Source organism: Melozone crissalis, unplaced genomic scaffold, assembly GCF_028551555.1.
Source record: "Melozone crissalis strain CALT ecotype California unplaced genomic scaffold, PUWL_Pcris_2 ptg000218l_1, whole genome shotgun sequence".
In the NCBI taxonomy this organism is placed as follows: Eukaryota; Metazoa; Chordata; class Aves; order Passeriformes; family Passerellidae; genus Melozone; species Melozone crissalis.
In genome coordinates this window covers 637979-645000 of record NW_026535981.1, presented here as the reverse complement: position 1 = coordinate 645000, position 7022 = coordinate 637979, and the positions used below count along the sequence as shown (strand labels likewise).

General features: G+C 57.0%; 2 pseudogenes; both read right to left on the bottom strand.

Annotated features, from left to right (window-relative positions):
* Nucleotides 1-5329, bottom strand: part of LOC128949298 (28S ribosomal RNA) — an 8059-nt pseudogene extending 2730 nt beyond the window's left edge.
* Nucleotides 5330-6215: 886 nt separating this feature from the next.
* On the bottom strand, nucleotides 6216-6368 carry LOC128949302 (5.8S ribosomal RNA; annotated as a pseudogene).
* Between the last annotated feature and the right edge of the window lie 654 nt (nucleotides 6369-7022).

The following is a 7022-nucleotide window of genomic DNA, read 5'->3' as shown; positions in this document are numbered from 1 at the left end:
CGATACATTTCCCTCACCAACTCTATCATGTGTGGATCCACCCCTCTCTGGACCAGACCCTCAAATACATGCTGATGACAGACGGTGTCAAATGCCTTAGCAATGTCCACGAACACAACCCCCAGATGTTTATGCTCTCACTTAGCTGTTCCACCACAAGCTGTAACTTGAGGTTTCCGGCACAACCTGATGCGCAAATAAAATCCCGTTGCCGGGGGTTGATGGGACATGCTTTGGACAGCCTCACAGTAGCGATCCTGGAAAACAGCTTAATCACCACTGAACCAATAGTAATAGGCCTCCAGTTATTGATATCACCAAGCTTCTCTGCATCCGAAGACTTGGGTATCAAGACTGTCCTGCAGTCCCGCAGCGCATCTGGAACAGTACCGGTGATAAGCCAGAGGTTGAAGATCTCAGTCAACTGGGAAAACTTTGGGCCTTTTGCAATAATCTGACCCAAAGTGATCCCATCTGGCCCGGGAGCGGAGGTTTTACACATCTCTCTCATGTTCTTATCAATCTCTTTTTTAGTAATTAGGGCCTCGAATGTGGTGTTAGCCGCCTCCTTATATGGAGGGAAATTCAGTAGGCCACCAAATATACCAGATGTATCCCACCTTCTTTTAAAGTGATCGTGGAGAACACTTGATGGTAACTGGCACTGAGAGGCTTCCGTGCTGTCCAGGATGACGCACGAGGCGCCTTCTATGTAACTCGTACAGCAGTTGGAACCTCAAGAATTATCCCCTCTTAATAGCTCTTTTGCGCATCCAATTTGATGGAGTTTTGGATGCTTTTTGGCCACGGGAGGCCTGTGTCTTTTGACCCTTGATAGATTTAGTTTGGCTAGGCACACCCAGAATACCAAGAAACTCCTTATAAACATCCTTCACCACCCGACCTGGATCTTGCCCATCAAGAACTTTCTTGAAGGCTTCCCGATACATGGTCAATTTGCCAAACGATAATCCCGCGTTGATGACTTTCTGGAATTGGAGCTTTAACTGTCCCTCCTTGGGCAACTTAGCAGACCCGGCAGGATGTTCAATTCCAGTGGCACCTACTAGTCCTTCATGACCGTTCACGGAGGGACACCTTTTATCACTAATCTGTTTTGCCATTTTAGTTGGAATATGCTCCGCTATAAGTTGGTTGATATTCCGCTTACTGGCAAACTCGTCCACCAATTGTACCAGAAGAGCCTCTTTCTTCCTCCCCAGTCCATACCCGTTTGTGGGCCCCTCAGGCCGATGACTCTTTGGGATGAGAAGCAGCAATCCGCTCCACATTTCGCACAAGAGGATGTCTTATTCTCTTGTGCAGACCCAGGCCAATCTTAGTAGTGAACCCACATTGGCACACCTCACAGACCCATTCCCCAGTGGGAGCCACACACACCACCCCCTTGCAGCGCAGGATGTGACAGGAGATACTGTGGTATTTTAGATTTTGTTTACCACATTTTGAACACCTGAAAATGATCTTTCTCTGCCCGTGTGCCCTTTTGAGATGGTCAATCAGCCTCAACATCCTAGTAAACCAGGTCTCACAACAAGGACAAGATGGTTGTTTGTCAGGCATGGACACGACAGGTGTTCTTGGCGTTGTACCATCACCTTCAGACCCGTGAGGAGCCTTGGGTGTTTTGGGCTCTTTACTACCTCCCATCGCGCTCTCAGCCTCAGGTGTTTTGGGCTCTTCAGTACCTCCCACCGCAGTCTCAGCCTCATCCTGGGCCATCCCCATAGGGGAGATCTCATAGGGCTCAGGGAGTTGCCTCAAACCCTACCAAACATCCACATGATGTACACCATCTTCTTTAACAATTTTGGAGTTAAAAAACTCCAAACTTGCAAGATCGAATCCCTCTTCCCTGGGCACAGAGGGCATAGATGGTAATTTGGCATCAATGACCCTTAGATCTAATGGGTCAGTCTGAGTGGTAGTCGAGATATAACGCAAAGCCATTTTGTCAGTCCGGTAAGCAATAAAGTGACAAGTCCAAGTGAGGGTAGAAGCATATAGTAGCTGACCCTCTCTCAAACTACCAACTGTGTCAACAACAGCCCGTGGACAAGGCTCTGTGCAACAGTGAACTAACTGTGCCAACCTTTTTGTTTCAGCGATTCGTGAAACTATTGTTGGGTGGTGAGTCCAACAATAGGGAGGGCTGATATGCGCCCTCTCCCACACTGGGGCAGAAGTCGACTCAGTTACCACGAGGGTATCCGGCAGGACCACGAGGAGGTGCGACTTCCGCAGCTATGCCCAGTTAGTAAATATAGTTACTCCCGCCGTTTACCCGCGCTTCATTGAATTTCTTCACTTTGACATTCAGAGCACTGGGCAGAAATCACATCGCGTCAACACCCGCCTCGGGCCTTCACAATGCTTTGTTTTAATTAAGCAGTCGGATTCCCCTGGTCCGCACCAGTTCAAAGCCGGCTGCTAGGCACTGACTGAGGCGGGGCGCTGGCCCAGGGACCCTTCCCCGGGGACCCTCCCCCGCACAAACTGCTCAGCCGACGCCGACTGCGGCTGCGCGCACGCTGGCCGCACACCACGGGAACCCCATTGGTGGGAACCGCTGGGGCGGTGGTGCGCAACGATGACGGCTGCCACTGGGGCACCAGCCACGGCAAGGTGGAGGGCGGGCGGAGCGGGGGGCGGGCGGCGCCCGCCACAGCCGGGGCGATCCACAGGAAGGACCCGGTGTGTGTCCAGAGTCGCCACCGTGCACGTGCATGCCCCAGCGCCCGGGCGGGCCACGCAGAGCGCACTCACCCGCGCGCGGCACCTCATCCAGCTGCGGCACGCGCCCAGCCCCGCTTCGCGCCCCAGTCCGACCAACCCAGCCCTTAGAGCCAATCCTTATCCCAAAGTTACGGATCCGGCTCGCCGACTTCCCTTACCTACATTGTTCCAACATGCCAGAGGCTGTTCACCTTGGAGACCGGCTGCGGATATGGGTACGACCCGGCACGAGACTTACACCCTCTCCCCTGGATTTTCACGGGCCAGCGAGAGCTCACCCGATGCCGCCGGAACCGTGACGCTTTCCAAGGTGAGGGCCCCTCTCTCGGGACGAATCCATTCCAAGGCGCCCGGCCCTTCACAAAGAAAAGAGAACTCTCCCCGAGGCTCCCACCAGCTTCTCTGGGATCAGTTGCGTCACCGCACTGGGTGCCTCATGGCGCCCATCTCCGCCACTCTGGATTCGGGGATCTGAACTCGACTCCCTTTCGATCGGCTGAGGGCAACAAAGGCCATCGCCCGCCCTTTCGGAATGGCGCTCACCTATCGCTTAGGACCGACTGACCCATGTTCAACTGCTGTTCACATGGAACCCTGCTCCACTTCGGCCTTCAAAGCTCTCATTTGAATATTTGCTACTACCACTAAGATCTGCACCTGTAGCAGCTCCACCTGGGCCCGCGCCCCTGGCTTCGAGGCGCACCGCAGCAGCCCTCCTACTCGTCGCGGCCTAGCCCCCGCGGGCCTCGCACTGCCAGCGACAGCCGCGTACGGGCCCAACGCTCCAGCGCCATCCATTTTCAGGGCTAGTTGATTCAGCAGGTGAGTTGTTACACACTTCTTAGCGGATTCCGACTTCCGTGGCCACCATCCTGCTGTCTAGATCAACCAACACCTTTTCTGCGCTCTGATGAGCGTTGGCATCAGGCGCCTTAACCCGGCGTTCGGTTCATCCCGCAGCGCCAGTTCTGCTTACCAAAAGTGGCCCACTGAGCACTTGCATTCCACGGCGCGGCTCCACGCCAGCGAACTGGCTCCCTTACCCATTGAAGGTTTGAGAATAGGCTGAGATCGTTTCAGCCCCAAGACCTCTAATCATAAGCTTTACTGGGTAAAACTGCCCATTGCCGAGTGCCAGCTATCGTGAGGGAAACTTCGGAGGGAACCAGCTACTAGATGGCTTGATTAGTCTTTTGCCCCTAGACGCGGGTCGGACGACCGATTTGCATGTCAGGACTGCTACAGACCTCAACCAGAGTTTCCTCTGGCTTTGCCCTGCCCAGGCATAGTTCACCATCTTTCGGGTCCTAGCACGGACGCTCACGCTCCACCTCCCTGGCCCCACGAGGGGGCGGCGGGCGAGACGGTCCGGTGGTGCACCCGGGGCTGCCAGGCGCGACACGCGCCCCGGGATCCCACCTCAGTCGGCGCGGGCCAGCCCTCACCTTCATTGCGCTGCGGGCTTTCAACAATGGTCCCTGACTCGCGCACGTGCTAGACTCCTTGGTCCGTGTTTCAAGATGGGTCAAGTGGGTAGCCGACATCGCTGCGGACCCCAGGCACTCCAGCGCGGCCCGTGAGCCTGGCCCGGCAGCGCCGCGCGGTCAGGGCGCACTGAGGACAGTCCACCCCAGTTGACAGCAGCGCTGGAGACTGGCAGGCCCAGCCCCCACACCTCTGCGCGAAACACCGTGCTGCGAGGATGCCACTCCCCCCCCCCCCCCATGAGAGGCGGGGAAATGATGCCCCCCACCACGGCGCCGCTGATGTAGGGGGAGGAGGGCGCAGCGGCAGTCCTTTCCCTCGGCCCCGAGATTCGGCGAGACCTGCTGCCTGAGGGCTGTACCACTCGCCGCTGCTTGCGCAGCACTGGACCACCTGCCCGTCGGACCACCTGCCCGTCGGAGGCCTTCCCAGTCGACCTGGAGCCGGTCGTGGCGCACCGTCGCAGAGGAAATGTGCCCGGACAGCGCCAGCTGCCGGCTGGGTGGCAGTCCCCACACCGGCCTGCACCCCCCAGCCTGCCTCCGCGGGCGGGGTTCGCCCAGGGGACGGAAGGGAGGCGAGGTTCCGCTGAACCCGTGCCGACCACAACTCGCCGGGTTGAATCCTCCGGGCGGACTGTGCGGGCCTCACCCGTTTACCTCTTAACGGTTTCACGCCCTCTTGAACTCTCTCTTCAAAGTTCTTTTCAACTTTCCCTTACGGTACTTGTTGGCTATTGGTCTCGTGCCAGTATTTAGCCTTAGATGGAGTTTACCACCCGCTTTGGGCTGCACTCCAAAGCAACCCGACTCCGAGAAGTCCCGGGCCCAGCATGCCGGGGGCCACTACCGGCCTCACACCGTCCACGGACTGCGGCCTCGATCACAAGGACTTGGGTCCCCCGCGAGCACCGCCAAGGATTGGGACTTCTGTACGCCACATGTCCCGCACCCCACTGCAGGGCAGGGATTCGGCGCTGGGCTTTTCCCGCTTCGCTCACCATTACTGAGAGAATCCTCGTTAGTTTCTTTTCCTTGGCTGACTAATATGCTAAATTCAGCGGGTTGCCACATCTGATCTGAGGTCGCAAGGCCAAAGATTGGCCGCACCTCCTGGCCCATGCAGCTCCCAAAGAAGCGGCATGCCAACAGGCCAACAGCCAGCCAGCTTCTCCCACCTACTACCCTCACCTTCCTCCCCACTGGCACCCGCGCGCCAGGGGAAAACAAAGCCAGAGGGAGAGAAGCGGAGACAGAGTGCCCCATCCCGGAGATGAGAACCGAAAAGGGAGTGTGGCAGAGACAGCCCTGATGGGGGACCAGGCGGCACGTGATGGCCTTGGTGGAAAGAGAGAGAAAAGCCATGGTGCTATTTGCGCCCCGAGACCACAACAGAAGAGGAGGAGGGCAGGCGAAGGGAGGAGGGGGTCGGAACATCTGTCCCCAGCGCTCTCGCCTCACGCGCACGCGCAGTGGCACAGTACCCCCGCAGTACCCACCTGCAGACAGCCATCCACGTGGGGGGGAGGCTGGGGGCGAGGCCTGCGCCTTATCTCCCTCTTGCCCTCTCCCTTCTCTCGGCCCACGGTGGTGCTTTCAACGCTGTCTCTTACTCTCCTCAGCTGCCACCACCACCGTACCGCGGTACGGGCCCTGCAAGGACAAACTCTGCCCCAGTGGCTCACTCCGGGAGTGGGGAACTACGGAGCAGTCCCTGAGTCTGCATAGAGGGGGATGAAAGCCCTGCGCGGCAACAATGACGATGACGGCCATGACGATGATGATGCCTGCTGGGTCACAGGGAAAAAATTGAGGCCGCCGAGGGAAACGCATCCCTTGCCAAACCCCTGACCGCCTTCCCTCAGGGCACCGGTGAGCCACCATCACCACCGCCGCTGACCACAGTCAACTTGCCTGTGAGGCAACCCCAGCTGAACCACCGTGGTGGCCGCTGGACAGCGACTGATCGTCAAGCAACACTCAGACGGGCGTAGCCCTGGGAGGAACATGGGGCCGCAAGTGTGTTTAAAGTGTGGATGACCAATGTGTCCTGCAATTTACATTAATTCTTGCAGCTAGCTGCATTCTTCATTAACGCACGAGCCGAGTGATCCACCACTGAGAGTTGTCTGCCTTTCGGCACCAATCCCGCACCCGTGGAGGGGCTGGGACCGCTCACATGGGGCGCCTCCTTCTCTTGTCCTGAGGACGTGCAGGCGCGTGCCTGGCTTTGACCGTCTGTACTTGATAGTCAGGAGTGCAGACATAGGAGATCCAGCCACACTGAACTGGAATTCTTCCTCAAACCTCCACACTATGGTGGCACTGAAGGAGATCTGAGCAGTCTGGGTCCCGCCTGGTGCAATGATGCCCTCCTCAGGCGCAAACTTGAAGCAGAAGCCCACATTTGCAGTTAAAGGGCTATAGGCGAAGGGAGCATCAATAGCTCCTAGGTTTATCAGTTCCACCTGCAGCTGCAAGAAAGCAAAATGGAAATACATGTGGAATCTTCCCTTCTTGTGAGTTATTGTCTAATGACGCAATTAATACCCAGAAATAGCAGACGATGCTATGAATGGCAAAAAAATACAACAGGACAAGTTCTGCCCTTGGGTTTTCATGCAAAGCAGTGGCAACTCCACAGAACTGGAGTCCACAACCCTGGGGTTATCCCATGGACACAGAGCAGTGCACCTCTGATCAGCACCACCAAGTTCATTCAGACCTGGCCCTGAGAGCAACGTGGGCTGATTGCAGCTGCGTAGGGAGTCACCCCAGAGC